At 36.9% G+C, this 22,156-nt stretch overlaps 1 long non-coding RNA gene across 1 annotated transcript; it reads right to left on the bottom strand.

Moving 5' to 3' along the window:
- Positions 1-756: 756 nt before the first annotated feature.
- LOC125693990 (uncharacterized) lies at positions 757-20,316 on the bottom strand. The gene is made up of 4 exons (XR_007377358.1): positions 19,987-20,316; positions 3,262-3,385; positions 2,474-2,627; positions 757-1,315 (listed from the first exon to the last, which is right to left on the bottom strand). It is a non-coding gene; the product is annotated as an uncharacterized LOC125693990 (long non-coding RNA).
- Positions 20,317-22,156: the final 1,840 nt, after the last annotated feature.

Below are 22,156 nucleotides of genomic sequence, written 5' to 3'. Positions count from 1 at the left end.
CTTTTGCAAACAACCTGGCATTTTTACTCATGTGGACAGTGTTCTTTTAGGAACTTAAACTTGGAAGAAAAACAAAGGGTAAAAGCATATCTCTACTTTTGACTCTGCCTTTCCCCTTGTCCTTTTCTCCTAAAATTTCAGCTTCCCCTCTGTAGTATTTGCCTAGTTTCCTGACACATTCTTTCATTCTGAGTTTCAGTTCATGCTGTTTTCAGAGGTTCTGTTCTCCTTGGCTGCCAAAGGCTAAAAATATGTCTGGTCACTTTTCTTCTACCAGTGCATCCGAGGTTAACCTATTCATATGCTGATGGTCCTTGAAAAGCCCTTCATTCCAACCTGGCAATAGCTACAAGTTACCTAATTCCTATCATTCTGCTTTTCTGGAATCGAATTTTCCTTTAGCCCTGATGGCATCAAAGTAAATGTGTAAAATCAGTCAACGTAGCAAATGACAGTACAGTACAAAAGATGAATGAGTAAAATGAACCGTATCCATCTTTCATGAGAGTAATGCTGAAATTCAGCACCCATCTCACTACCATAAAAAAAAAAAAAAAAAAGAAAAAGAAAAAAGGAAAGATGCCACCTGTTTAGAAATAATGAAAATTTTAACTTAGCTGTTTGGATTCTTGTGTAGTCACATGGCAGGCGTTTTTGCTTACAGACAAGTTATAGACTCCATCCTTGTGTTCAAGTATGGTTCTGTGGGGGCATAGTGAGGAACTGGAATGTTGTACAAAGACAAGAGAAAATTATCTTGATATTGGAATATTAGTGAACCCTAATACTCAGTATTTATTTATCAAGAGAAGAGAACAACTCCTGGTGAAATGTGAGAGGGCCCCGGGCACATCCTCCCCTTCTCCAGAGCTTTGGGATATCCCTACTTTGCTACAGGTGCAGCACCCACAGCCACCCACACTGTGCCCCAATGGGCTTTGAGCACACAGCAAAACAGTCCAGCTCACAAAGGCAAAAAAATGTTGTATAAAAATACCATTAAGGATATAGCTCCAAGGAAAAATAGCCATAGTAGACCCATTACTAACTACAGTCTCTTAGCTCTCATAAATTATTACAGAAGGTGGAATGAAAAGAGTCCATAGTATTACCAGAATTACACACTGAGCTGTCTGAGAGATCTAGATGGTTTCCTCCTAAAGCACTCACTCCTCAGCCCCTCATGTATTAGCTTCCCTGCTGGCAGCTCCTGTCTGCAATGCTACAAAAATCAGTAATCTTCCACACATGAGCTTCCGTTCCATTCATCCCTCCTGTGCCAGGGAGTGCAATGGTGTCAGAAAACATCGGAATCCTACAAAAACAAACACAGGCCATGAATTATTGAAGACCAGTATTAATATCTATAGTATGAATAATATATGTTGAGGCAAGTCTCATTATTTTTCAAACTTCTTTTGTAACGTGACTCATTGCTCTTTGCATGTGAAAATGTACCCATATCATCTACTTTACAATTCAGTAATACTATTTTCACAAATCCAAGTGTTAACTCACTTTTTTTGATACTTCATTTTAGCTCCACAGAACCCAAAATAGCAGGAATCATTGTTTTTGCTGGTGGGGCAAAGATGGTTTTTCAACATCCCTAAAGTTTTAGACAAATGAGATTTCAAAAACATTACAATTGGATCATTTAAATTTGAAAGGTAAAAAGAAATGAAAGATTAGCCATGGAACTATGACAGTCTGTCTGAATTCATTTACGGTGTGCACTAAGAGCTACTGTAGTGATAGGCACTCAGAGACAGCAAGAAGATGAAAGGAAGTGAGAAAGAGTCATATGATGTCAGGAGGTGATAAGGTTGAGTGATAGTACATTTGTTAATAGTGACATTAAAGCTTTTGGATTTGTCACACACAGTGCTAGAAGCATGACATGCTATGTGACAGTTTCTCAATGCGTTCCTTTTGAATCTTCTTGGAGAAATAATCCTCTCCAAAAAACCACCATGGCTCTGGCAAAAGTCCAAAACAAGGAATTTTGGTATGGGACTAAATACGTAGGTCATTCATCAGCAGATATAAAATGCAATTTTTAGAACTGTATGTCTGGACAGCAGAGCAGGGAAGAAGTTACAAATGCACATCTGTATAGGAACAATCTTCAAATGACGCTATGGTCTGTATTTTCACGAACGTGTCCTCCTTTTTGTCATGTAACTATAATGCCCAGAAGGTGGAAAACAGACCATGAGCAAATTATTCTACACATAACATCTCCTAGAACATGCAAGTAATCTGGTTAAAGAACGGTCTGAGATGCCAGAGGCTATTTCACAGAATTGTTTGAGTTGGAAGGGACCCTTGAAGGCCATCTGGCCTGAACCTCCTGCAAGGAACAGAGACATCAGATTGCTCCATCAGAAGCTCAGAGCCCTGACCTTCGGTGTCTCCAAGGATGGAATATCAATCTTTCTGGGAACATGTTCCAGTGCTTCACCAGTCTTACCTTAAAAATCTTTTTCTTATACACAGTTTAAATCTTTCCTCTTTCAGCTTGAAATCACCTCTCCTTGTCCTGTCACACCCCTTGGGCATGAAATTTCTCAGCACATAACAGAGGCAGGTTCCATTGAAAAAGGATTCTCCTGGAATATAATAATCTAAAAACAGGAAAAGAATAATTATGTTTCCATCAAAAATAGAAACTTTTGTTTGTTTGTTTCAAGGAATTGTTAAAAAAAAAAATCAGAATTAACAGAGGATTTTCATATACTCTTTTTTTAAAGTGAAAATTCTTAAGAGAACTCTAGTTTAAATTTTCATGCTCCATGAGACTTCTGAAGAGCACAGAATTGCATGGTACTTGATATGTAGGATTAGACGAGGTGCCCGAAGACACAGACTAAGTTCATGCCCTTTGAAACCTCTATAAATTCTGTATTTCCTTCACATTCTTGAGTCCAAAAAGACCACATAACGTGACCACCACATACCTGTGAATCACAAGTCCACATTTCTAAAGAAATTAGCATTCAAAGCCTGTCTCAAAACTGTCTCAGAGGACAATGACAAGCCAACCTAAGACTGCTCTGTTACCAAAAGGTACCTCCCCATCTTTCCTCTTGATCCTGGTTCCATGTAATTACCCTTAATTTATTGCTAAAATTACGTGGCCCACAGGGTAAATTCAGTCATTTCATTGCTCAAATGAAAATGAACCATTTAATTTTTGGAGGTTACATTTTCAGTCCAATGATTCAGTGCAGAACTGCTTGAATATTAATGCTTACTTACAGAAGCAGGGGGGAACTCACAGCTGGAGGAGGTGAAGAAGTCAGATAATCTCCTGAGACAGAGAGTCCAGTTATGAAAATGCATCTTAATATTCTCAGAAAGTCGTCTGGTCTTCATAGTAAAGCTTTGAAGCGTTATGCAAAAGGAATAACAAGTTCATATCCACAGAAAATGTCAAATAAATAATTTCTAAAGACTGAGAGATTTTAACATGGACTCAAGCATTACATCTTTCATTAAAGCAGTGGTAAGACATTTGAGCCAGCCATTAAACATACAATTGCATGTTCCAATTCAGAAAGTGTTACAACTTTTATTTAGCTACATTACTGTTGGAAAATATTATGAAAATTAGTCGTGTTTGATTGACACACTTGGAGATTTTGCTTGCACAATGACTGTGCAGATTCCCCTTAGTGTAAACTAAATAAATAAATGTAAGGACCAATATAATTTTCTGAAGCAGAGCGAAAAAGTAGAAATATTATTTTAGTATCTTTGCCTTCCACCCTTAGCTTTCTTGTGGATAAATAAAAACATGCAAGTTGCTCCAGCAAGCTCAATATTTCAGTGCTATAAACAGCTTTGAAATATAAATTTTCTACTAACAAAAAATATTTAAAATAACTTTTGTTTGTAATTTATTTATTGTAAACACAAAATGCTTTCCCCACTGTTTTTAATTGCAAGCTAATCTTCCTTCCATCTTTTTTCTTTTCTTAAGTATACCTATGTTATAAAATGATGAAGTTATTAACTTGCTTGCATGCTGGGGTTTAATGTTGCATCAAAAAAAAAAAAAAAGCAAAAACAACACCATGGTGTGCTAGGCTACTCCACTTTTCTGCTGCTTAAATGAAAGTGCATGAATATATTTACCCAACATAGCCCTCAGCACCCTGTTTTGTTCCCATAAAAATGAAATTACTTTTTGAGTTACTAGATTTCAGTGCTCTTCAAATCTAGGCGGTTATCTCTGTAATAACAACTAATGTGGATTAAGTGGTATGAATAAATCTAAAATGTGTATACCTCACTTTAACATTGAGACATAAAATCTGCTTTATAGAAGCAGGGAAATGAGAAGTGCACCCAGCAGCCAAAGTTCATTGGTTAAATTGAAGAAAGCATTCAGTATTCTATGCATGAAGCTGCCATAATGCATAAGAGTAGAACAACATATAATTTAATTCAATTATTCAGATTAATATAATTTCAAAGCCAATGTTATTACATAAACAAATTAATACACATTGAGAATGCAAATTTAGTCTGTTGCAATCTTCTCAACTGATCAGACTGTAAGAAACACACAAAATGAGACCTAAAATAGGACAAGTTTTTTTTATTGAAACCAAAACCAAACTGCAAGAAATTTGGCTATAGCTTCTCTGTATTGCCACGCTATAATATGTACAGCATCAGCAAAAAGATATTTCAAAAGGTAACCAAATGTCCTAGCATTGTTTAGAGTTTAGTCAACTCCTTGAAATACGTGACCTCTGAAAACTGTCTTGGCATTTGATTTTTCCCATTTTGAAAAATGCGTCTATATTTTCTAATGTTTTTTCTTTAGTTAAAATTAATGATCTAGCCCTGCAAAGACTTTCTTGTAGCACACACTAATACTGAGATATAGATCTCCTTGAATCAAGATGAATGTTTTGTAATTCACAGATTCTTTTCAGAAGTTCCATGAATCGAGGACTTCTTAGTGGCTAAGCAGACTGGACATATCCCCAGTCACTGAAATCAAGTGTTGTTTGCAGTAAAAAAAGGCTTAAGAACGGATAGCAAATTGAAGAGCTACTTCTATCTTTGTAATATACAGTCAATTACACACACTTGACTCATACAAAGGGTGCCTCAAGTTTGATTTACATTGGTTTGTTTGCTGCTTGGATTAATAGAATGGTTGGAACTCAAGTTGGACTCCAAAGGACAGACAGCGATATATTTGTTTGCAGAGGAAACCAAACCTGTGCTCCTTAACAACTTTGCATCCTCAGATCTACATATGCGAAGAGAAATAGATCTGAAACAAGTAGGAAAGAAGGGGCCAACACATAGATATGCACGTCAGCTTCTTAGCACGATGCTAACAGAGGATAAATGCAAATTTTTGTCATTTTTCATGGGAAGTAGAAGAAGAGTTTTACTCTCATAAAAAGTTGTTTGGATGTGCATAGTTGCCAAATACTGATCCTTCATTAGAATGATTTGTGGATGCCTATACCCTGACACTCCCTGACCTCCTGCCTCCAGCAGCTTCAGCTTTGCTAGGAATTTTGCACCATACCGAAGGGCAGAGCTGGTTCTACTTCAGGTCAGCCATTTCCTCAAACTTCCCTGGCAGCTCCTTCAGCTCTGCAGTTCATTGTGCCTACCACCTTTCCCCACTTTGAATTCCCTCTGGCTCAGTAATGATCGATTTGCCAGGAAAATTTTAACTTAGCACCTTTCAGAACATATCAATTACTCTAAAAGCTCTCTTGAATCATTGTTTATGTGCCCATATCACCTTCCTATCTTAGTTTCTGTTAACCTGGTAAAACCTCTTGATGTAGCCTTTGCCAGTTCTTGTGCTTTCTCATTGCAAAGTCTTGAAGTTAATTTGCCACGGTAGTTTTTGGTGGTGGTTTTGTGTTGTTTTGTACATAGCTTTATAGTGGCACAGTCCTTTCTGGACTATGTGTGATTTTAATGATCTGAATATACTGCTGACTCTTCCATCTTCAAGTTGACCCTTATCCACTGCAACTCAGAAGGAATCTATATCTAAATATCTTAATGCACTTTGACACCTTAGAGTAAACTTGTCAGGTGTTTTTTGTTATTGTTGTTGTTTTTTTCTTTTGTGCCTCACTCTTATCAACTAACTTGTCAGTTCCACCACATAGGCTGTCAGGAACTACATGAAGGAAATGCATTTTTTGAATTAATATTTATAAAGACAGGCAGTGGGATGTGATTTTCATGCTAGAGGAGGTTTCATGCTAAATACAAACTACTTATGCGTTAAATTTTCCATCAATAAAAGAACTAATGCATCAAAGAATGACCTTTACGTATCCATCTATGCTATCATTCTTAATTCAGATACCCTGCAATATCGTTTAATAGGATAATTATGTTGTTAACCTGGCACATAAATCTTCAGTGTAAAAATTAGGCATATGGACTGAGTGATATTTCAGCTCTTGGGTTCCATTCCATAAGATTTTTTTAGGCTAACAAGAACAAACAAAGGTTTCACTTGTAAATTCAGAGGCATCTGTCCTTGCTAGAATTCAAAAAATCTGTGAGAGAAATACCTCATATTGTTTGCTTATCTTCACACAAATCTGAATATCAGACCTGAGATGGCTCATAAGTTCTGTTTTTTCTCATGCTACAAAGAGGTTGGGATTGAGGTGTCAGAGCAATCTCAGCTTCCAAGTCCATCAGTACATTTTCTGGGATGCAAAGATTTATCACTGATTGAAGAATTACACTTTCCTATGGAAATGCATTTTCCTGGGGAAAAAAAAAACCAACACAACTAATATAGAAGCAGACCTCTTTACAAGAGTGCATAAACGTTGAACTTTTGGATAATATCTTTCTGTCTTGTAGAGTGCCTCCTGAAGGCATTACTGCTTCTCCATGCACAGTCCAAGGGCATTGTGACTGAGCTGCACACTGAAGCAGTCACTGCTTGGATAAACACTGTCAGCTGTCAAACTGTGATTCACCAGTGTTTTATTTGGGGTTATGTCAGTAAAACAGAAGTTCCTTAGTAGAAGTCAAGGTGCTGTTCTATACTGTCATGGTTTACGTGACAATATGCAAAAATAGCTTTAAACAGTTATTCATTTTCTACCCTTAAAACCAATCAGGATGGGGTTGGTGGTGTTTTCTGGAGTTGCAAGTTAAAATACATTAAAATAAGTTTAAAGATTTGCCCAAAAATCAGCAGACAGCTATTCTTCCTGAGAGGTTACACCAACAGGCAGGGACAGACAGAACATAAATTGGACACACTCACGTAGAACAGTTTCATAGCAGCTACTGTCTTGAGAAGCCTCCCTTCCTTTCAAGCTATGGACAGTCTTTCTAAGCTACCTGGTACTTGTAGTGTAATTTCTATTCCCGTGTCTGTGCCTTTCCCTCTTTCCCAAAATGACATCCTTTGTAATGAGATTCAGAAATCATTCCAGAGGTGGTAATTTTAATTATGAGCTCACTATTTTCATATGTTTATATCACTCTGACTCTGTCTTTCATCTGCCTTTCCTCAGTAGACTGCAAGATGTGCACTCTTAGCTTATAAATTCTTAATGATGTAGTTAAAGAGCACTGGATGAATTTTAGCTACAGAATGACTCTAAGCTGGTGCCTAGTGTAATTGCACGTTGCAGTAAAAATGCTATACTTTGTTCATTTCACCAAAAGAATAGCATCCTTCCTTCTCTAGCGAAACAAGTAAAATTGATATGATATCAATTTCACTGATTATCGTGTTCTTCTGATTATGAAAGACTGTATTCCGTGGAACATCAGAAGAACATGATAATAAAAGCAAAGAACTCATTAGGCACTTAGACTAATTCACTGTTTTTCTGTAAGTAAACAAAAACCACACATATGCCATTTATCTCATTCACTGAAAGTTCCATTACATTCTACAGAGAGCTTGAGCTCCATCTGCAAATGCAGCTGACTGTGCTCTGCTCATCGAGATCTAACTCCTACTTGCAGGCAGCAAACTTCATCAGGCAGAAGAAATTACTTAGGAATTAGCTTCAGAGGAAAAGCTGGCTCAAGTATTGATCAAATTTACTGTTTCAGAAAGTTCATATTTGTATCATTTTTCCACAGTTGACACATCCCATAGAGATATTGAATGCAATGGAGCAGGTTAAATTATTAATAGCTTTTTAAGGTAGAAAATCTTATCACTACACAAAATCAGTAAAATAGGTGAGCTATGGAGTCTACAGAGGGTCATCTATCACCATGTACCAAGTAGCCTTCACATACATCCCCAAGTGTCTTTGATTAAGGGTTTTTCATCCATAATTTGTTATAAATGTGGGGGTATTCATATCCATAAGCTTGTTACTGAAGACAGAAAACATATACCAGAACAGGAACGGGACAATAGATAGAGAAACCAGTAAGGTTTCAGGAAAAAAACAACCATTTTTCCATGGAGAGAAGAGACTACGTCTCCATGAACAGAATTAGTTGTATCAATGCCATTGTAAGACAATTGTAAAAGCTGTGAAGGAAAAAGGTACATTTACTCTAAGACTACTAAATTAAGCAAAGAATGTAACAGGAGACTGCCTTTAATTGATATAGTCTGGGGACTTTCAGCAGCCCACAAAATAAACCGGGACCTGATCTGTTAAGATATTTGCTGCAACTAGGACTTTTCTTCTCTCTGATTTTGTGTAGCTAAGTGTCTGTAGTATTAATTAATGCAAGAACACATTTGCCTAAGATTCACAGAATTTTAAAGAGGACCCCGTAGGCATATTTGGAAAAGTTCCACAAACTGCTGAGTTCTCTTCTGATTCCAAAAATAGAGGTTAACCTGAGCACTGACAATCACTGCATTTGAAAACTTGATTTAGCAAAATGAAACAGAGCAGGGAGTGAAAGGGATTGAGGCCAAGGTCACAGGACCCGAAATAATGTTAAAAAACATCCCCAAGGCTTACATTCCATTCCTCTGTTCAAACGTCTCTATGCTTCTATGTGGCTTGGTTTTTTTTTTTTTGTTTTTTTTTTTTTTACAGAAAAGAGCTAGGGAATTAACAGTGTTATAAACATCCATAATCTGCAAATTTAAGTTTTAGAAGCAGCTAGAAGAACTAGCTAATAACTGTTTTCTTCTCTTGTTTATAACATAAAAGTTCTCAGATAGTCTGACATCTTACTTGTAACACCAAGGAATAAATATAAAGCAGGATTTAAACTGCTTGTCTGAGCTGGTCAGCTTTTATTCCATGGGAAAGTTAGTGTGTATTCAAACTCTTGAACTGTCGATGTTCTTTTTGGTGATTAAGTAGAAAAACTTCAACAAAACAACAAAAATTACATTCCCATACTCCCTAATGAAACGATCATGGCACTAAACCTGCTGGCCTTCAAGAAGCCTTGAAGGGTTTCATTTGACATGGAGGTTGAATTTTGGGTGGTCCTAAGAACGCAGTGATCTGTGTGGGTCCCTTCCAACTATGATTCTTTGATGATTAAAAAGGAATCCTGAAACATCTAACTAACATGAATATTTTATAATGCAATTAAATTTATTCTTTAGGAGAACTTATGGATAATACACAGAGCCCCAACAAACCAAATATAAGGGAGATTTGCTAACTAGTAGCTGTAAAATCATCAGCTCTACTTCTTCAGTTTGGCTCACGTTCTAGTCAACAGTGAAGTAGGACAGAAGCTGTTTGCACCTTGAGGTTAATATCATCCCAATCAGCCCTGGCAAGCTGAAATAATTAATTGAGGTCATCTGGTAATTGTGCACTCTCCAAAAATTCAGAACAGTTCTTTTCCTCATTAAAATATATCTTTTTTTCTTTATGGGCAGAACTTCCCTGCTATCTTTTCAGCTCTTAGCTTCCTTGTCAGTCCCTGTTGAAGCAGAACAGTTCTGGGGGTGTTTTACATCTAGAATCAGAGTTCCTCTCCCAGCTCAGCAAAGCATATTACTGCTATCCCACAGCTGCGTTTGGTTTGACAGCTCTCTTCTCCTGCGTCTTCCAGATATCAAGACAAGATTTCACACAACATTCATCTCAAAATCAGAGGGGACTTGCTCTGCTGAAGCCTCACGCAGAGCTTAATGACAGCAATTGAAAGATTTTTGACAGGTGCTGCATTGCAGTGCTTACCTATCTGTAAAGGCATCTTGTTTTCCTTCTTTGAAAGATGGGAGCTTAAGACACAGCTTCAGCATTACCACTGCTGAATAATAGAATGGCCAGGGTTGAAAAGATCATTGTGATCAACTCATTTCAACCCCCTGCTACGTGCAACCACCAGATCAGGCTGCCCAAAGCCACATCCAGCCTGGCCTTGAATGCATCCGGGAATGGAGCATCCACAACCTCCTTCGGCAACCTGTTTTAATGCATCACCACCCTCCATGTAAAAAGCTTCCTCCTAATAAGTACCAAGGAAGCTTCCTTCCAAAGGAGTTCCACTATTTTGGAGTTATTCTTTCAAAATAAATTCTTGCCGGACACTTTCTAGTACCAATTCTTTTTATTTTCTACTCATCATACATTTGCTGTTTGGAAGATAACATTTACATCTTCCCATTCCATCCATTCCTAACTGTTCAGTCATGTTTATTTGCCATAAGCTTGATTTAATTTCTTAGCAAGGACCACAGGGAAATTGAGTTGCCCTTCATTAGTCTCTTGTAATTATGTTTTTAACTCTGCTTTCTAAAGCAGCTCTCAGATGCCTTCAGCTCTGGGGCTGTTTTGAATCATATCACTGCCTCATTACCTGACATTTTTAGAAAACTGCTGAAACAGATGAACTAACTTGACATGGAGACTGCTGCAGTATGTGTCCCTGTAACATCAGATAGAAAAGGCGTGAGGAGGTGCTCTCAGTGGTGTATCAGTACCAGGCTGGATTTGATTTCTCTGAACTTTGTGATATTCTTGCTTATGGATAATAACCCATGCAGATTCAAAAATTCTAACTCTGATTAACTCCACTGCAGCCATCATAAGAACAGTACAGCCTTGATTATATAGGCAGCATTAAGGTATAACTTTGCCAGTATCTGAAAAAGCTAATAAGCCTCCTAGCTGACTAATTGGCTATTTTTGCACTATTTGATCTAGTCTGAGGGAAACTGAAGTATTTATTTTTAAGTTAGAACAAATTGCCAATCTTTGGAGCTCTGTATTCTTTAACTTCCTCCCCTTTGTCTTCCTCCTACACATGCCCCTTGGAAGACAACTCTTGCCCCTTGATGGGCAAATCTGACTTAAGAGAACACATCAGGGGAGCAATTGCTGAAAACCATATGGCTGCCCAGAAAAACTCAGACTACAAAAGAGAGACAAGAAAATAACCATCAACACAAAACAAATCTGACCTCTTGAACTTCTTTCCCTTGCTCTGAAGGATAGATAGCCTTCTTGTTCAGAAATGCATACGGTTGGCATCTCCCAAATCTCCATTTGGACATGACACACGTTGCATCACTACAATCTTTTCTATTCACGAATGAATGGTCTTTGCTTTCTGGTGTGGCTCTGAAAGTGAGAGAGGTGGTCAGACTTGACATTTTTTCTTGAACCAATGATCACCATTATTCATCGCCCTTTGTGATGCTTCCTGTACTGATAAATTTCCTACCTTTAGGAACTGAACAGAGAATTTTATTGCCTTGAGCTTAATTCAATAGCACATACAAGACGCAGTAGCTCCTTAATGTACTAACTCCTGGCTTTGAACAAAATCCAGCTTTACAAGAAAATCTGAGTCTTAACATTCAATATAATTGAACTTGAATTCAATATAATCAGTATATAGTTATTGCATAGTACATCACTGAGGTAGTATCTGCTAGGATTTTCAGTTTCTCCATAGCCAATTAACAATTTATGAGTAAAATTGTGTGGTTCACATTTTCTCCTCTACCTCATCTGATATCAGCAAACTGTGAGTTAAATCATGGAGTGACTTAGCTCTATCCTTGTCTTTTCTGTTGGAGCTATTTTGTAGCAAATCTGATTCAGTATTCACTGCATCTCTGAGATGCATCTCAAACTCCAATCTCTGCAATGCCCTGAGAGCACTCTAACCTATAAGCTCTAGACTCAATTGTGAATATCTTTATTTCATTCCAAACCTGCAAATACTTAACTTTATCAAACCCTACAGTTAGAGCAGATTAAGGCCTGTACAATAATTACCCATAGTCCTCTGAGAAATCTTCCTGGGGGTCAAGGAATACACCTTCAAAATGCTTTATGATTAAACTATACAGAAAAAGTGACTTAAATTCATGCTCATAAACACTTAAATGAGAGACTGAAAGCAGAGATGCCCTCTTACTTATTGTCTCTACCAATTAGTTACCAGCAGTTCCCATTCAGCTTACTGCCTTACTTTTCTACTTAGTCCTTCCAGGCACTGCCCAGGAAACCTACCTACCCTTAGAGTTGATTATTTATGACCCACTGTCTGCAGCTTTTCATAATTTCTTTGTTCCAGTATCTACTTCCATACATTAAAAAAAAAAAAAAGAATAAAAATAAAAATAGCATCCTGTTCCAGCTGCCATCTTTAGCCCAGAAGTTGGAAATCTTAAAAAAAAAATTTCCAATCTGATTACTAGTAGAAAACTCCCTAATTACCTGCTCTTTTTTTTTTTTTTTTTCATTTAGCACAGAGTGAAGCTTCATACTTCTCATGGACATTCATCTGTTTTGAACTCTGGGCATGACTGGAAGTGGAATTTTTGTAGCGAGATCTCTTGAGTATGTTCTGACATTTCAAAATCCAGTGGGGGATACAGGTACCCAAAATCTGCTGAAAATCCTATTTTCCTTAAGTAGAGACAAATTTAGATGTTCTCACTGCTCTGAAAATTCTGATTATAGTTCAATCTGGGTATGATTTGTGTCTCTCTCAGGTAAACTTGGCCTTTTCAGCTTTTACTTAGCAATGCATGGTTTATGCTCTGTTACAGCCATCTCTGGCTTTGGATCAGAAGATTCTGTTAGGAGGTGATTGAATTTATATTCATCACAGAAAGCAATTAAGTAAAAGCAAATCATGATTAAGAACAAAGGGCACAACACTGGGAGGGAAGCAGCAGAGACAGAAAGAATGTGAATACCCAGTTCAGTCCCTCGAGTTCTCTTGACAACAGCTATACCTCATTCTTTTTTTCCCCAGGAACTGTGCTTAGTCTCCTGTTCTCGACAAAATCTGTGCTCATGATCTTATCCTGATGTTACTGTATTAGAATTGAATACCAACAACAGTAGATAAGATGATGTGATATTGCTTTTAATCCCAAATGAACGAACTGCAGTAAACGTTGCATAGCACAAAACACCAAATTAATTAGAAGTATCAGAAAACAAAACAAAATCTTGTTTTTTTCCTTTTCCCTGAGTTAGTCATCTGATTTCATTTTTCATTTAGTGCATTGCAGTTTTTTTTATGCCAGTCTGTTTCTAGATTTAGTGTACTGCTATTTTCACAGCCAGGAAAATAACAAGACTCACTGCATTGCTCTCTCTGGATTTTTGTTTGTTTGTAGTTAATTCAGTCTGAGCAAATCAGAAAGAATTATACTATAGCATCAATTCAAGATAAGAAGCAACGCTGATCAAAAAGTAGAGGTTTCTATTTGAAGGGATAATTATCCTACCTGAATAAAACTTACTTTTGTTTCAGAATCCAAAACACCAATTTGAGTCAGAAACATCCAAAAAAATACAGCTTCTCAGCAACACTGACATTTGAGAGCATTAATTTCAGTGGATACGTGCAGTGGATTTCCTAGCTTTTCTTCAAAACACTCCCCCTGCAGCTGACTTAAGACTCTTTGCCCTACTGCATTCTATGATGAATGTTTTGGATCCAGAGGAGTTCATTAAACCCAAAATTTGTTGAATGAATTTCCAAAAAAAGATTATAATTAGGTGGAAAAATTTATTAACAGCTCCAAAGAGAAGTGCCCTTAATGGAAACAAATATAGAAATATAATCTTTAGCAGATAAGAAATTATTTATCCTAATAATTAAAAATCAGTTTAAAATTTTGAAATGTACTTGCAAATTATAGTTATGAATTTAGAAAAGTAAAAAGAATAGGAATTTATTAACAATTTTGAGTAATGAAATCAATTAAATATTGATTAAATATTGCAAAAATATTAATGGAAAATACAAAATTGGGGCCATTTTGAACTCTCCCAGGTAGAGACAACTTCAAAATTCTTTTCAATTTCTCCTTCTCTGTGACTGTTGTTTCTCTAGGTCTAGCAACCTATAAACTAAGTGAAATAACAATACAATTGTTGTTGTTTTGCACACTTCTTCCTATAAAAACAGGCCAAGATCTAAGTGAAATCCAATCAAGAATGTGGTACAAACATCCTCATTCAAGAGGTTTTACCTAAAGTCAGGGGATTGAAGTCTATGCACTGGACCCTTGAATCTGCAGAAAGCCTCAGTGAAGTCTGCAAATAAATCTGAAGCCTGAGGATCTGAGCAGGGGAGAACCCTGCAGCTGGGGGCTCTTGCCAAGACTCTCACTTGACTTCATATGTCACACTCAAGGTGCTCCTCTCTTTGGAAAATCATTGCTATCAAGACCATCCTCCTTGTTATCACACGTGATTAAGTGATTGCAAACAAATGCACCGGATATGAAGTTTAAAAAGCTACATTATTTTTGTCTCACAATGAAAATTTTTTTAAACTATCCCTTTCAAAACATCATTAATAAAGCTAAACTACCATTAAAATAAATAGAAAAGGAATTCCAAATTACATACACAAGATTACTCAAGAAATCTTGAAAATGTGTAGGCTTGCATTCACCAACATCTGTAGTAGCAATAAAAATAATGTATGAAGAACAGTTTCAAGACAAAACAGTACACTAGTTTTCCACCATTTACACTCATTTTGGAGTTTAAAGAATTTTCAAATTGAAAAAAAAAAATCAGGAATTTTTTCATCTGCATTCAAAAGGCTGATGGAAAATAACTGCCTTCTCATTAATCTAAGCGAGATCTATTAGCAAGTCACTCACTAAGACAGAGAGTTTCTCCCCAAGTTTGCATGGAAACCAGGAAGGCCAGTTTAGATTCATTATGCATGGAGCAAAGCAGTATAAGATTAGGCTGTGGCTATGAAGATGAGGTGCTGGAGGCCCTTCTGCCACAGTGCTACACCGACTAATGAAACTCATTTATCAGCACTCCTTGCTTTGGGGAACAGGAAGGAAGGATATGCTGACTTTTTGAGAACAGCTAACATTTTCTTTAATATTTTATATATTTATCCAGAAAGTAATTAAGTTATTTTTGAAATTATAAAAATAGAATGGACGCACTCAGGTAATGAGCATTATATGTTTCTGGGAATGGATTAACTTCCTAAGATTTAGCAGACTGTGGATCAAAGCTCTGTATTTCTATGACTGTAAAAGCACTGGCAGATCTATTGTTTGTGCCCAAAAAAGCACCAAATGGCAACAGTAGATTTTAGATCTCCCTTCATAGTTACACTTCCATTTCTCAGATTACGTCCAAATATTCCAAGAGTTTGTCACATTAGAATCATCATAAAATCACCAAAATTGGAAAAGCTCTCCAAAATCATCTAATGCAACCATCCATCTACAACCAATATCCCCCCACTAAGCCATGTCCCTCAGCACAACATCTAAACACTTATTGAACCTCTCCAGGGGTGGTGACTCAACCACCTCCCAGGGCAGTCTGTTCCAGCACCTGAACACTCTTTCAGAATAGAAATTTTACCTAATATCTACCGTGCACCTCCCTTGGCACAACTTGAGTCCATTACCACTAGTCTTAACTCTAGTTATGTGGGAGAAGAAGCCAACTCCTAATAACCTCACTTCCAGTAGTAGTGGAGAGCTATAAGGTCTCCCCAGAGCCTCCTCTTTTCTGGACAAAACAATTACAGTTCTCACAGCCACTTCTCATAAGACTTTGTGCACCAGACCCGATCTGTAAACTCTGTACAGTTCCTACTTCTTTAGTGCAAGCTAAACACTTAGGTCATAGATTGCTATGCTGTCAGCTAGCAATGCATTCCTGAGTACTTGCTGTACTTGAATAAGACTTAAAATTTTGAAGAGGTGAGATACTCCAAAATGAAAATCTAGCAAAGCTCTTCTGAGAAAACAGGGCAGGACCTGTTGGACCCCATAGTAAGGGAATCAGAACTGTATGAACTCGGATGTCTCTATAAACAAAACCGAATCAATTGGTGTCAAACTACAGGTAAAGCCCTTGGTGTCTGGAGAAAAGTTTACCTGAATACAATTTCATAGGTGGAAGAGGAGGAAAGTACTCCATGCAAGAACTGCATGAGATAAGATAGCAGATGATATGAAACAAAATTGAATTTTTGAGTTATTACTTGGAATGTGTGCCACTGAGATATTAATAAAAATTTTGAGCTATTAATACTTTTTAAACAGAAGCACCAGGAAGGAAACATGCTGAAAATTATATGTATATTAATGTATAATATAAAATATTCATTAACACACAAAAATTAAGATAGCATCTAATTAATCTGCTTAACTTCTAAATGACTAATTAATCTCATTAATATAGACAATGTTTGCTGATATATAACAGAAAATAACAGCAGTATTTCCTCTTCCATGTTTAGGAACAGCTGTGAAATCAGAGCAAACACTGACAGACTTTTCCCCATGTTTGTAAATGAGTATTTCTAAGGCACCTTTCTGAAGAGCAGTGGTTGCCTGGAAGGACAGGAAATGAGCCAAGGTGAAGGCAACACGAATGCAGGAAGTTGCATTTTCATCAGTATTACATTTTCATCAGTATTTATTACCTTGTTGTTTTGAAAGTCTGAAGCCAAATATATGGCTTAGTTCTTGTAAAAATAATTTCATTTTCATACTTTCCTACTTCTATATATTTAACAGTGATTCTTCACCTGTACTTCAGGTCTGGTATGTTTCTAAATGACTGAAGTCCATGATCTTTCAATAGAATCCAGTCTAAAAAGAGAGAGGAGTCAGAATTTCATACTCCTAATTGCAGCGTGGACTAGACTCATTCCTGCTGCTGCTTGACAGTGACTATCAAAAGACATGTCATAAGTCCATTCAAACCTCTTTTGGCCAGGAATTTGAAAATTAGCCTTAAAATGCAGTTAGCATTCAAACAGCCGACCACAACTCAGCTTCATGAGTTCCCATAAATGTGTGTTCCATGTAAAAACCTAATGATTACCTTCTTCCAGTATCAGCTCTGTCCATTTTGCAAACTAATACATTTCAAGAGGAACTGTTTAATCAAGGATGACTGAAAACAAAAGTCAGTATCAAACTTTAAAGGAATTCTTACATGTTGACAACTTCAAAAGTTGTCCGAGTAATAGAAAAAGGACCACTTCAATCATGAAACACAAAACTAAAGCATTTTCACAATTTTTCAACACATTTTTCTCATCAAAAAGGCTGATCTAGCAAAACAGAAGGGAGATGGAAGATTTCACAATTCCAAATACATAGTTATCCCTAAAATTTGTTGCTGTTCACTGAATGTTTTCGAATAACTCTCCTCAAAGTTTGGATAGTATTTTGTTCTAGAGAGCATACAAAGAAACAGAATCTGCTAGATGATCCAAAATTAGATTAGAACTGAAATTAATGGCAAAAATTGACCTAATTTAATATAATTTAACACATCCAGCCATTTCATTATCCCCAGTGGTGTAAGTAATGCCCTACTTTGCTCTAGCTGGAACTAATTCTCACATAGCTTGGGATCTTTGAATACACTATGCCAGATGGAGAAGAAAGAAAGATTGTTGTTGTGTCCCAAAAGAACGAGAGAATAGGGAAATATTCATCATCCATCAAAATGTTTTTGTTCTGGTGCAAAAAAAAAGCTGCTTTAAGATTAAGCTCTTGATGCAGACCTTTCAATGCAAACAGGTAATTCAAGCATGTAATTCACATTGCTGACTTCAGTGGAATTGTGAGCACATAGCATGCTTTTGGGGAGCAAAGTCATAGAGATTTTTACATATTTTATACAAAGCAAAACCAGATTTATTTATGTACCCATGTTCTATTTAAAATATACCCATTAAGACATTTAAATTAAACATGATCAGTCAGCTCAATTTTAAACCTCAGCTTTTGTGGAGTTTTAACTACAGTACACTACAGGAAGCTCATGTAGATTTTGTTAAAGATGCAGTTTTCATTGGCTGTGTCAAAAACTTTGGAAAATACTTCTCTCCTTGCATAACCACACCAGAAATTTGAAACAAAAGAAGAAAAAAAAGAAGAAGCAAACAGGTGTGGAGTGAACATCAGTAGTTTTTCAAGATACAATGAAAACTCATTAAGTGGGAATGCTGCTTCCTGATGCCAAGGCACTGTTCTCAGCAGGAAAACACCTTAAGGTGGTGGACAGGACGGGCTGTCAAGTTGGCCATAGCTGTAGATGAGTCCCCTAAACTACAACATACAACGCATTTGTTTTCTGTCTTCCTGTCTTAATTGCAGGCTTGGAATGAGCTTTGAAATGAATTTAATAAAACTTGCAGGGAAAGACCAAGAGGATACAAGCAGAACTGGGAAGCTTTTTCAAAACTTTTCTTTGTACTCAGTGAGTCTTTGGCTGAATGTTTTTAAGTCACTCTCATCAGCAACTTCTACAGCTTCCTAAAGGCAAGGTCCTCATAAATACTCATAAATGCCTAATATAATGGGCTTCATTGGTTTGCCATAGAGCGGAACTATCCTATCTATGCACCTATGACCACACAAACGCAGCCAGAACAGTTATTACAATATAAAATATGGCTTTTTCACAATAAGAAGCACTCAGCATGGCTTAAAGCTGTAACCAGAGCTGAAAACTCTTTGCCATATCCCTTCCTTCAGTCACAATAGTTTTAAATGAGTAAAGTTTCATTATCTTCACTGCCTTGATTTAAGCAAAGCAAGGGTTTCTCATCAGATGGCCACTTTCTGAACAGGAGATGGATCTTGCTAAAAACATTTCTGTGTGCATCTCTTAAACACTGCACCACATCCATAAAAATAAGCAAATGTTAGTACTCTGCAGCCCATGAGCAAGCAGTGGCTTAACCTTGCCTTACAACCTGCTTTCTCTCTGCCCCTCTTCCATCCACGCACATTTGCCATTCTGATGCCAAAGTGCAGACTGAGCACAGCCAATAAAACTTGGTGCAACAAAAAGATTTCATATTTCTGCTTTCACATTGGTATAATTTCACTAATGCTTCTGTAATTACTTCCAATTTACTATGGAATAAAGGCACAAAATTGCAGCTGATAGGGTCTCCAAGTTATTACACAGTTCCTTCAAGTGAAGTAAAAGGAAGCTAAAGTGCTTTTTTCCATTCCTTTTTGGCTGTACACTTTAATGTCACGTTTTGAATATGTATGAAGATCATTAAAAACATATAGCACTTGAGTTCGAGTTGTTTAAAGACATTAAACCTCCATTTTAATACATGTGATTTAATTATGGAATTCTCAGCAAACAGGTCCAGACCATGCACTGCTAGAACTTCATGGTAATGGTGGGTTTTCCCTCATGGAGTCAGAGAGCTTACCAAATGTAATCTTCCAGACCCATCTACAGTGTCATTAATTCTGTTACCTGCATACCAGACAGGCTCACAGACACACTTTGTTTGATATATGCTAAATCCTTTAGGCTCTGTCTTCTAGCTCTCAAATAAGCTTGTCAAGCTGGCAAAAATAATTAAGCCAGAAGAACATAAGCTCATGTTGTGAAAATACATTGAAAAATCATACATTAGGTTAAATACTATTAAATGACATTCAACACTAAAGTATTTTATTTCATACAAAAGGGAACTTATCAGATTCCAAACCAACAGCTATTCCACCATCTTTTATCATTACATATTACAGAACTCCACTGACTAATTTACCTTCATGTTCTGCTGAAAAGTGGAGTCTTTTCAATTTCACATGGGAAAGCAGCTCTGGTGTGGTTTTATTTCTTCAGCTGAAGTAGGTGGAAGAAATCCTGGTTGGCTCTGCTTCACTTCTGCCAGCAGTTACAAAAGAAATACTTTCTCTAATTATTCTGGCAAGCTTTTATTGCACTTGCTTTAAAAAGTCTGTTACTTTAGAGTGTTAACAAAATAGCAAAACAAAATATAGCTCTTCTACCCTTTCTGTTATTTAACAGTGCAAAAAGAACAAAATTTAACGAACTTATTTCAGTGAAGAAACACTTTCCAAAAGGATTCCCTTGCCATTACAGGAAACCAGGAGAAACATTTATCACAAGATGCTCCAGCTGCGTCCCACAGCTTCACACTGCTCTGCAGCAGGTGGTAGCTTACCCCTGCCAGGGGAGCCACATTTTGAAAATGCAGCTGTGGTGTTATCATAGAGCAGAACCCGTGGTTCTATTTGCAGTGGGATTTTTTCTCTTAGAACACAATGTAAGTATTAAAAAATAACAATTGTAATAAAAAATAAAATTCGTTATGAGAGAGGGATGTAATTGAACCACATCTACAACAGAAGTAGAGCATCAGGGTGATTATGAATTTGGAAGGGTGGCTATATATTAATGCACTAATGTTAATCAGTGCGTTGTCAGTTAAATCATATGCAGCTATAAGACCATTCCTCCTCCTTTACCATCACACAGAAATTTATAGGAGATACCCTTCTTCGAATTATGACCTAAATATGCTGCAGTGCATGGTCCTGAATAGGCAGTGCCTTGCATATTAATCACTCTTGTCACTACTATGGAGGGCATTGTCCTGCGGTCAAGAGCTGAATCACATCCACTAGGATGATCACAGCTTAGTCAAGATTCCCTCTCAGAATCTGGCCCACAGGCATAATAAACATTAAGTCCAAGAAACAACAGCACTGAGTGACAGTTTTAGAACATTTTTTTTGTTTGATTTTTTTATATAAAAGGCAAACTGCACAATTAGAAGTGGAACTAAAAGTTCCAGGGAATTCTATCATTTTCAGCACGTAATTCATTCAAGATGTAACAAACTCTTAAAAAGGCTTCCATTTCAGTATCTTCTAAATGGAATATTTTTGATTTTCAGGTTAAAGCTACGTTTTCACTTAGAAAGTGATGAAATGAAGATAATCGGCATTTAAAAGCATCTGTTCAGTTGAAAAAAACTGTATTGCTTTTTTAATGAAAAACTATCGTCTACAAACTAGTGAATCCAACATGTTCACAGATGCAGCAATGACCTGAAATGGATGTACACTTCAGCATTCCTGGAGATGTCTTACGACTCAGAAGAATCTTTTATATCCACGATGGTATCTTCTACTATCTTTTCTTTCATCTCTCTTTTTGTGAAAGTGATTTTTAAAACTCTGAGTATGACTGCAATTTCTCTCTGTAAATCATAATTCTCAAGGCATTAATATGCTTTGATAAAGCGAGCAATAAGGCCAGGTGCAAAACACAAATGCAGTGACCAACCTTGGAGGCACTGGAGGTCAGCTCCATGCCAGCGCCCCAGACCTCACAGACATCCCAGATTTGTATCTTCCTACAGCTTTACCCCGTGCCACAAAACTGCCTGTTTTGGCACTGGATAAATCTCACCCCACTTCTAGATGGCATTATAATGTCTTTGCTTTCCATATTGAAGGGGTAGTTAAGCTCAGAGTGAAGCGTATCCCACAAGTAAGAAATAAATGAAGACAGATACAGTCCTAAAGAGTAACAATCATGATTACTTTAATGGAGCAACTCCAAGAAGCATTCAGTAGTGCTGTTTTATTGAACTCTTAGGATTTTTCTACATTTGGAAGTTTACCAAAATTGCTAGTCAAGAGTAATTACCACGCTAAGCTCTTTAATTCAGCTTTAAAATGACTTTTTCCTATTTTGTATAACCTATACTGGAACTATGCCTGAAGAGTTATATTTGGAAGATTTCTAATGTAAGCATGTCTTTATAATTATGAAAGAGACACACAGTACGATACACAAGGACCAGGCAATGAATATCCAGTCCAGAAAATCTCTCATTTGTTTTTCTGTGCATCAAATAGAGAATCAAATACAACTAATTTACACATAACAAGCTGAGAGTTATA

Source organism: Lagopus muta, chromosome 5 (assembly GCF_023343835.1).
Source record: "Lagopus muta isolate bLagMut1 chromosome 5, bLagMut1 primary, whole genome shotgun sequence".
NCBI classification, from domain to species: Eukaryota; Metazoa; Chordata; class Aves; order Galliformes; family Phasianidae; genus Lagopus; species Lagopus muta.
The sequence above is the reverse complement of the archived record's forward strand: the minus strand, read 5'-3'. Positions and strand labels throughout refer to the sequence as shown.